The sequence below is a fragment of the Rhinopithecus roxellana genome, chromosome 10 (genome assembly GCF_007565055.1).
Source record: "Rhinopithecus roxellana isolate Shanxi Qingling chromosome 10, ASM756505v1, whole genome shotgun sequence".
Classification (NCBI taxonomy): Eukaryota; Metazoa; Chordata; class Mammalia; order Primates; family Cercopithecidae; genus Rhinopithecus; species Rhinopithecus roxellana.
This window is the reverse complement of record NC_044558.1, coordinates 66,524,411-66,534,145: the sequence shown is the minus strand read 5'-3', so window position 1 is coordinate 66,534,145 and position 9,735 is coordinate 66,524,411. Positions and strand designations below refer to the sequence as shown.

Below are 9,735 nucleotides of genomic sequence, written 5' to 3'. Positions count from 1 at the left end.
CATGTATCCCATACATATGTACAATTATCATGTATCAATACAAATTTTATTAAACTATCATTCATAGCATCCATTATTTCTTTCTTTCTTTCTTCTTTCTTTCTTTCTTTCTTTCTTTCTTTCTTTCTTTCTTTCTTTCTTTCTTTCTTTCTTTTTCTTTCTTTTTTTTTTTTTTTTTTTGAGATGGAGTCTTGCTCTTGTCGCCCAGGCTGGAGTGCAATGGCACGATCTCGGTTCACTGCAACCTCTGCCTCCTGGGTTCAAACGATTCTCCTGCCTCAGCCTCCTGAGTAGCTGGGATTACAGGCGCCCACCACCACGCTTGACTAACTTTTGTATTTTTAGTAGAGACGGAGTTTCACCATGTTGGCCATGGTGATCTCGAACTCCTGACCTCGTGATCTGCCAGCCTCACCCTCCTAAAGTGCTGGGAGTACAGGCATTACCCACTGCGCCTGGCAGCATCCATTATTTTCTTTTCTTTTTTTCCCCCAAAAGCGATCATACTCCTAGAAATGGAGAGGCCATTCTGGGCAGGTCTCTTGTAATTAAGAGAGCCTTCCTCTGCCTCCCAGAAAACAGGCCAAGCACACACTGGACCTGTGTGATTAAACGGAGCTGAGAGGCCTATTTTATGATTTTAAAACTCGTTAAGTTTCTTTAGTCACCATTAATCTCTGCCACAATCACATGTATCGCTCAGGCCACCACTATCAACATTACTTCTTAGTTTCATTCAAAGGAATGCTGTCAGATATGTGCATTTCTTCTACCCTGAAATCCAGATAAAGAATTTTGATGAATACAAAATATGGAATTAGTTTTTTAGCTGAAAAACAATTGCTCAAGATCTTGGTTGGCCTGGAAGGAGAATTTATTGACATTTGCCTTTGTTTTTCTTTTTAACTAGAGTGTGCTGGGCTTCTCCCCTCCCAACTTAGAAAACAGATGGCAGTTCAGGAACAGTTTTTGTTTTGATTTTTTTTTTGAGACGGAGTCTTACTCTGTCTCCCAGGCTGGGGTGCAGTGGCACGATCTCGGCTCACTGCAGGCTCCGCTTGCCGGGCTCACGCCATTCTCCTGCCTCAGCCTCCAGAGTAGCTGGGACTACAGGCGCCCGCCACCACGCCCGGCTAGTTTTTTGTATTTTTAGTAGAGACGGGGTTTCACCGTGTTAGCCAGGGTGGTCTCCATCTCCTGACTTCGTGATCCGCCTGCCTCGGCCTCCCAAAGTTCTGGGATTACAGGCGTGAGCCACCGCGCCCCGCCAGGAACAGTTTTTAATAATCTAACTTCACAATAGACAGATCTGATAGGTATTAATATAAGAGAAATAAACTATTATAAGCTAATGCTCACTGTGAGCTCTGTGCTGTGCTAGGTAGGACAGCATTTACTTAACTGTGCAACTAATGTTTACTCAGTGTTTGGTACTTCTTTTAAATGCAGCTTAGCATAATACAGAGGTTGTCCAATGTCCGTGGACTTTGGAATTACCTGAAGAGAATGTGACAAATGTTTCGCCACCCCCAGAGTTGCTGATTCAGCTGATGGGGATGAGGGTTGAGCATCTGCATTCCTAACACGTTCTCAGGTGATGTTGATGCTGCTGGTCTGGGGACCACACTTTGAGAATCACTGGAATTGTAGTTAAAAGCAGTGACTTTCCTATCAGACTGATCCGGATTTGAGTCCTCTAACTTTGGATACATTTTGTAACCTCTTGCCATTTCATTTCCTCATCTGTAAAATTATACCTCCAATATTAACTATTTTGGGGATTAAATGAGATGTATGTGTAGTGTTTAGTACAGTTTTTGATGTATTAGAACTCAGTAAATGTTAACTGCTACTACTGCAGCAATTACTTACAGTGCTATTGTTATTACTAAATAGAATTAGAAAAAGACTGATTTCAAAATCATTTTTAAATTGTCAATGCCACCTCTTCTCTTTACCTAGAGCTGAGTGCCAACATCTATTATAACATCATAATGAGATTAATAACTAAGACTCTAAGGAATAACATATTGGATTTTTCATATTATTATGAAGGTTCTCCATCATAACTTAAGAAAAATATATAAATTATGTGTCATTTTATATTTTAAAATTATTATTATTATTAGTTATTGGAGACAGGTTCTCACTCTGTCAGCCAGACTAGAGTGCAGTGGTGTGCTCATAGATCACTGTAACCTTGAACTGCTGGGACCAAGTGATCCTACTGTCCAGCTAATATATATATATATATTTTTTTTTTGAGACACAGTCTCACTCTATTGCCCAGGCCGGAGTACGGTGGTGTGATCATGGCTCACTGCAGCCTCCATCTCCCAGGCTCAAGCGATTCTCCTACCTCACCCTCCCAAGTAGCTGGGACTATAGGTGTTTGCTATCACACCCAGCTAACTTTTGTACTTTTTGTAGAGACAGGGTTTCACCATGTTGCCCAGGCAGGTCTCAAACTGCTGGTCCTAAATGATCCTCCCACCTCGGCCTCCTAAAATGCTAGGATTACAGGCATGTGACACCAGGCTTGGTCATCTTTTTTTTTTTTTTTTTTTTGAGACAGAGTCTCACTCTGTCACTCAGGCTGGAGTGCAATGGCATGATCTCAGCTCACCACAACCTCCGCCTCTGGGTACAAGCTATTCTCCTGCCTTAGCCTCCTGTGTAGCTGGGATTACAGGAGCCCGCCACCATGCCCAGCTAATTTTTGTATTTTTACTAGAGAGGAGGGTTCACCCTATTGGCCAGGCTGGTCTCGAACTCCTGACCTCAGGTGATCCACCTACCTCAGCCTCCCAAAGTGCTGGGATTACAGGTGTGAGCCACTGTGCCCAGCCCTGGTCATCTTTTTTAATAAGAAACATAACCCTGAAAAGAATCTCTAGGGAAAGAAGTTATAATTGACTTAATTTATTAACTTCACTAAACATTATTGAATATATTATTACGGGCTAACTAAAAAATAATTCCATTCAGTGGGCACACACACACACACACACCCCCCAAAACAAACAAACAAAAAGACAGGAAACTTCATGAAATATTGCTTATTCATATGCAATATTTTAGAAGATTTACCATATACTTTGGCCATAGAAAATTTCAATAACTCATTCAAATGAAATTAGCCTGCCACTAATCTGCAAAAAGAGAGTCTCAGAGATGGCACAGTACGTAAGTTGGAAAGATACTTATCACCTATTAACCAAATACTGACATAGCATTGCTACCAGTTGTATGATTGCAGACACCTGGAAGGTCACCCTAGGCTCTTTCAACCACTGGCATCTAGATTCTTGTTATGGGCTGAATGCGTACCTGCCAAGTTCATATGTCGAAATTATAGCCCCCCCTGTGATGATATTAGGAGGTGGGGCTTTGGGAGGTGATTAGGTCATAAGAGGGAAGCCCTCATGAATGGGATTAGTGCCCTTATAAGAAGATAAGTAAGACAGATGATCTCTCTGTACTATATAAGAATATATGATAAGACAGTCTTCTACAAACCAAGAAGAGGGCAATTCACCAGCTTCCAGAACTGCGATAAATACGTGTTTGTTGTTGAAGCCACAGCCTGTGGTATTCTATTATAGCAGCCCAAACTGTTTAAGGCAATTCTTTTTTATGTTTATGCAGAACTACTAAAAAAATAAAACTGATGAGTTAACACCAAAGGTTTCATCCAAATCATTTAAAACAAGGATGATAATAGTCATATTAAAGAAATGTAATTTTCTATGTTGGCTTTGAATGTTTTGATATCCATAGTGAGATTTTAAAAAATTAATACATGCACTTGGATTCTTTGCTTTGCAGGTCTCTTGGACATTTAAGTAGAAGTGACATTTATTACCCAATGCTTACTAACACTGTAGCTCAGGGATGGGTAAACTACAGCCTCCTTTCCCCACTTCTGTCATTTTCTAAATAAAGTTTTATTGGAACACAACCACTCTCTTTCACATATTGTCTCAGGCTACATTTATGCTACAGAAGGGTTGCCAACCTCTGCTGTAGACAGTTACTTGGAATACTTTGTAGAGAAGTGTGGCAAGAAGAAATATAATCTCTTTCCTAGAAATATCTACCCAAAGAGATAATTTATCTTCAGTAAAATAGTTTCCTAGTACAGTAAGAAATTAGCCTTATAGTTGATTTCCCATTCACCTTAGACTGAAATGTTCACTAGCCCTTCTGAATGCTCAGTGTCATTGCAATGATGTATCCACCAGCCATGGGCAACACTCTACTCTGGGCCAGGAGTTGTCCTCAGTTTTGCATTATTCTTGCATAATTTTAAAAGTCAAACTTAGTTTATTAAGGTAAATAAAGTCCCAGAACCTCATCAATGGCTACATAACCTTTCTCTGGAAACCACATTGTTTTTTTTGAAGTAGTAGTTCACTTTAAGCATCTATAAACCTATTTTATTTTATAGAACATGGCATTGGCCTGCCTTTAAAAATGAGTTTCTATTTTTTTTTTTTTTTTTTTTTTTGAGACAGAGTCTAGCTCTGTGGCCCAGGCCCAGGCTAGTGTGTGGTGGCACGATCTCAGCTCATTGTAATCTCTGCCTCCGAGGTTCAAGAGATTATCCTGCCTCAGCCTCCTGAGTAGGTGGGATTGCGTGCACCACCATGACAGGCTAATTTTTGTATTTTTAACAGAGATGGGGTTTCACCATGTTGGCCAGGCTAATCTCAGACTCTAAGTTTCTATTTCTTTAACAAATGTCTTTCCAAGTACTTGAGGTACAATTTCTATGATGCTTCCAAAGAAAAAGATTAACACATATTTGTTGGGTGAATAGAGAGTATGTATCAGAGTGGGAGGAACATGAGAGTTCAACTCTCAGAGGTTCCTCTTCCTGCTAGTGTATGATAACCCTCTGAGCCTCAATGTCCTTATCCTTAAAATAAAGGTAAACTCTATCTCATAGGATTGTGGTCAGGATTTTAAACAATGCACGTGACATGCATAGTGAGAGCTAGCCACTTTACAAGTGGTGATTTAGTGAATGCCAGTGAAGTGGGCTTAGTCATTTTTCTTTTCAAATTTCTTTTTGATTTAATTGGATTTTCTTAGAGGTGAACTAGATGCTTAAAAGTAGTCATGCTTAAATTTATTCAGGCAACCTTTAATACATTTAGGATACGGTGCCTTTACTGAAACAACAGTTTCAAAACACAGTTTGTAGCTTGAACTGTAAAGAGAATATGAAGATAAAGGTCACCAGAAGGCGCTGGCACAGCTCTGGTGTCGTCGATGCTACTTAGAGCCCTAACTCCCTTACCCGCTTTCCCCAGCCCATCAGTGCTTCACACAGTGGCCAGAGAATGAGCCTTTGGATGATTGTCTGTCAATCCTCCATCCTGAGAAGAGAGGCAATAACTGTCCCTGCCCAGACGATCCACAGCCTTGGAAGGCATTCATTCCATCTTCTGGGGGAGTGATGCTAAAAAAGCCCTGACCTGACGGCATGCTGAAAGATCTGAATTGCAGTCCCAGTTCCGCAGTCGTCAGCTGTGTGACCCCAGACACAGCAATCTGCACCATTCTGAGTCCTAAGTGCCTTCAGCAAATTAAATGAGATCTCTGTGATCCTTCCAGATTTATAGCCTTTTCCGTCAGGGAAGTGAAGCATATGCATGAACTTTAAAGGAAAGGGGGTTATATGCCAGCCTAAAATATCCATTCTGATTTGGGACGGGTTTCTCAGACATTTATTCTCAAGATATCCCACACTGGCTCTTTTCTCAGCTGCTAAGATCTTACCCTTGCAATAATCAGGTTTCCAGAGGTATGGAACACAATAAAGTAGTAGGCCCCAGAGGGCTACTAATGGCTGTCTCCTACCTACGTAAATACTCATAAATAATCACTCAGTCACCCATTCTAGAATCTTGCTAGTGTTTACATTATACTGACTGGTGGAGCATCTCAAATCTGAAATTTGAAATGCTCCAATGAGTATTTCTTGTCAGCGCTCAAAAGTTTCAGATTTTGGAGCATTTTGGATTTTGAATTTTTAGATTTGGGATGCTTGACATGTATAAGAAATAAATTTTTGTGTGTTTTTTTAAAAAGAAATTACCTAGTCTCAGGTATTCTGTTACAGAGCAGAAACCAGACTAAGACCATGTTCATAATAGTGGCTCATCATTTGTTTGACAATATATTTGTTATCAAAATATTTCACTGTGACAATACTCACTGTGATAAATTTTATTCTAGAAACAACTTTCTTTAGGATATTTTTTTTACAATCTGAGCATTATACAAAACCACCTGATAAAAATAGGCGCAATAATTCTTGGGCTTTTAGTTTCAAAGTCTGTTTTCCCATCTGTTACCCAAAGTTTGGGTCTACACAACCAAAGCAAAATGTAGGATTCTGTAATTATCCTTTGACTCAGAGACAAATAGAATATCAGTAGAAAAGGGACATCTGTACTCATCTGATTCAATACAAGTCAGAAACGTGATTATTTGAAACATCTAACAACCACAGAGGACAAACTGCTTTTATTGAACCCATGAATTCAAATTCTAATCTCATCTGGAAACACCCTCACAGACACACCCCAAAGTAATGTTTAGCTAAATATCTGGCATTCGGATCCAGTCAAGTAGACACAAACAATTAACCATCACATCCCACATCTCTAAAGCCTTCATGGCACCTAATACAAAGTAGGTGCTCAGTAAATATTTTCTTATTGAGTGGATGAATGAATGTATTTTTATTATTTCCAGTGAAATCGTAAAGATGACTATGGACGAAGAAACTACAAAGTTAGTAAAAAGTAACTGACAGACCCCCCCTTAGCTTGCTAGCCTGCTGACAGATTGTACTACTTAGATTGATTGACAGTTACTCTCAGAGTATTAACTGTATAACTGTGGTAGAAAGAGTTAACTACTCTGAGAGTAACTCAAAGTAGTAACATATCCACATATGGGGAAGACTCTACTTGAGTCTCACTGATCCTCAAAGAAGAAACTCAAAATAAATGTGCTATGAGTTTAGTTTAGATCCAGTCCAGATGCTATTTGAAGAAAGAAGGGAAAGGAAAGGAAAAGAAAGAAGAGGGAGGGAAGGAAGGAAGGAAGGAAGGAAGGAAGGAAGGAAGGAAGGAAGGAAGGAAGGAAGGAAGGAAGGAAGGAAGGAAAGTTCAAAGTTACTTGTTAGTTCTTTAAAAAATAAATACAAAGAAAATATTTTTTTTTCTGGCTGCCAATCTGTTAAAAAAATTAAAAAGTAATATGTAATATATAGTTTGGGTATTGTAATTTGCCCTAGTTTTTGTACAGTTTTATTTCAAATGTCCAGTTTTAAGGAGAAGATAATAGACTTCAAATTATGGATAGAGAGATTGTAATAGAAATCTCTTCAGATACTAAGAAACCCGGTTTTCATTTCATTCTCTTTGACATTTCATTCTCTTTGATCTTTAATATCCCTATCATTGGTCCTAAAATCCACTAGTTGTTTTTGGGTTACATAAACATTATTAACTTCAGATATTCTACAAGCCATGCATGTTGACTTGGGGTTCTAGTTTTGGCTATTACCTTATGCAGACTGGTGCTGTCTACCAGCAGCTTGGTACACACATTTTTTTCCTCACCAAAGATGGATCAAAGCAATAAAGTAGCATAAGTTTTGTGAATAGCGGGTTTGACAGTAATGGCCAAGACATATCCTGGTAAAATGTATCCACCCAGCAGCATTAATTTTTACGTATAAAGTTGTCCCTTGGTATTCGTGGGGGATTGGTTCCAGGACCCCCCCGTGGGCACCAAAATCTGCAGATACTCAAATCCCTGATATAAGATGGTGTCGTGTTTGCGTGCAACCTATGCACTTCCTCCTACATATTTTAAATCATATCTAGATTACTTATAATGCCTAATATAATGTAAATGCTATAAATAGTTGTTGCATTGTGTTGATTTTTTATTTGTGCTATTTTTATTGTTGTATTGTCATTTTAATTTTTTTCAGATATTTTTGATCTGTGGTTGGTTGGATTTGCAGATGCAGAATCCTCATATACAGAGGCCAACTGTAACTCATATGTTTTCAAGAGGATCTTCTCAATATAACAGTGTGTAGCTTGTGGCCAAGCACAGTGGCACACACCTGTAATCCCAGCACTTTGAGATGCCAAGGGTGGCAGATCACTTGAGCTCAGGAGTTTGAGACCAGCCTGGGCAACATAGCGAAACCCTGTCTCTATAAAAAATACAAAAATTAGGCGGGCATGGTAGTCTGTGAATGTAGTTCCAGCTACTTGGGAGGCTGAGGTGGAAGGATCACTTGAGCCCAGGGGGTCAAGGCTGCAGTGAGTCATGAGTACAGCCACTGCGCTCCAGCCTGTGCGACAGAGCGAGACTCCACCTCAAAAAAAGAAAAGAAAAAAGAAACTGCAAGGATGAACAGATCAGCATAGGTGACGTACACTAAACAAGGTAAAAAAGATAGAAAATCATTTGGAGAGGTGGCCAGAGGGCACATCAAGAAGCGCCTTGTACATTGGTAAGGACTGTGGATTTTATGGTGATTAAAAGTTGCTGTGGGGTTTTTTGAGTAGAGGCATGACTTAATCTGTATAATGTTTGTAAAAGGATCCATTTGGCTGCTGTGCACAGAAATAGACAGGACAAAGTGGAGAAGCCAGGACACATACAGGAATCTATGGTTGTTGTCCTGGCGAAAGCAATCCACGACTTGGGCCTGGTAGGGTCAAAGGTGAAAAGTTGCTAATTCTACATGTATTCATTGATGGACTGGGTATGGAGAGGGAGAGAAAGGGGAGTGGTCAATAAGATTCCAAAGTTTTGGGCCCAAGCAATTGTGTAAAATGGTGGTGACTTTTACTGAGATAGGAAAAACTGAGGTGGGTCAGTCTGGGGCAGGGAGAAATATGAAATTCCATTTAAGAGCTGTTAAGTTTGAGATATCTATTATATAACCAAGTAGGTATGTCAAGTAGGCATTTGTTGGTTTTTATAATTGTATTAGTCAGGGTTCTCTAGAGGGACGGAACCAATGGAATATATATAGGGGAGTTTAGTAAGTATTAACTTACACAATCACAAGGTCCCATAATAGGCCGTCTGCAGGCTGAGGAGCAAGAAAAGTCAGTCCAAATCCCAAAACTGAAGAATTTGGAGTCCAATGTTTGAGGGCAGGAAGGGTCCAGCATGAGAGAAAGATGGAGGCTGGGGGGCTGGGCCAGTCTAGTCTTTTCACGTTTTTTTGTTTTTTGTTTTTTGTTTTCTGCCTGTTTTATATTCTAGCTGTGCTGGCAGCTCATTAGATGGTACCCACCCAGATTAAGGGTGGGTCTGCCTTTCCCAGCCCACTGACTCAAATGTTAATCTCCTTTGGCAACTCCCTCACAGACACACCCAGGAACAATACTTTGTACCCTTCAATCCAATCAAGTTGACGCTCAGTATTAACCATGACAATAATCAATATATTTTATGCTTCAAAATAGTTGTAATCAGTATTTCACACTTCAGTATAACTTTCTTTTTTTTTATCTTTTATTTTAGATTCAGGGGTACATGTGTGGGTTTGTTATATGGGTATATTATGTGATGCTGAGATTTGGGGTACAATTGATCCCATCACCCAAGTATTGCACACAGTACCCAATAGTTAGTTTTTCAACCCTTGCTCCCCTTCTTCCCTCCTCCTTCTAGTAGTCC

General features: G+C 39.7%; 1 non-coding gene across 1 annotated transcript; it reads right to left on the bottom strand.

Annotated features, from left to right (window-relative positions):
- Positions 1 to 496: 496 nt before the first annotated feature.
- Positions 497 to 628, bottom strand: LOC115900180. The gene has a single exon (XR_004059850.1). It is a non-coding gene; the product is annotated as a small nucleolar RNA SNORA64/SNORA10 family (small nucleolar RNA).
- Between the last annotated feature and the right edge of the window lie 9,107 nt (positions 629 to 9,735).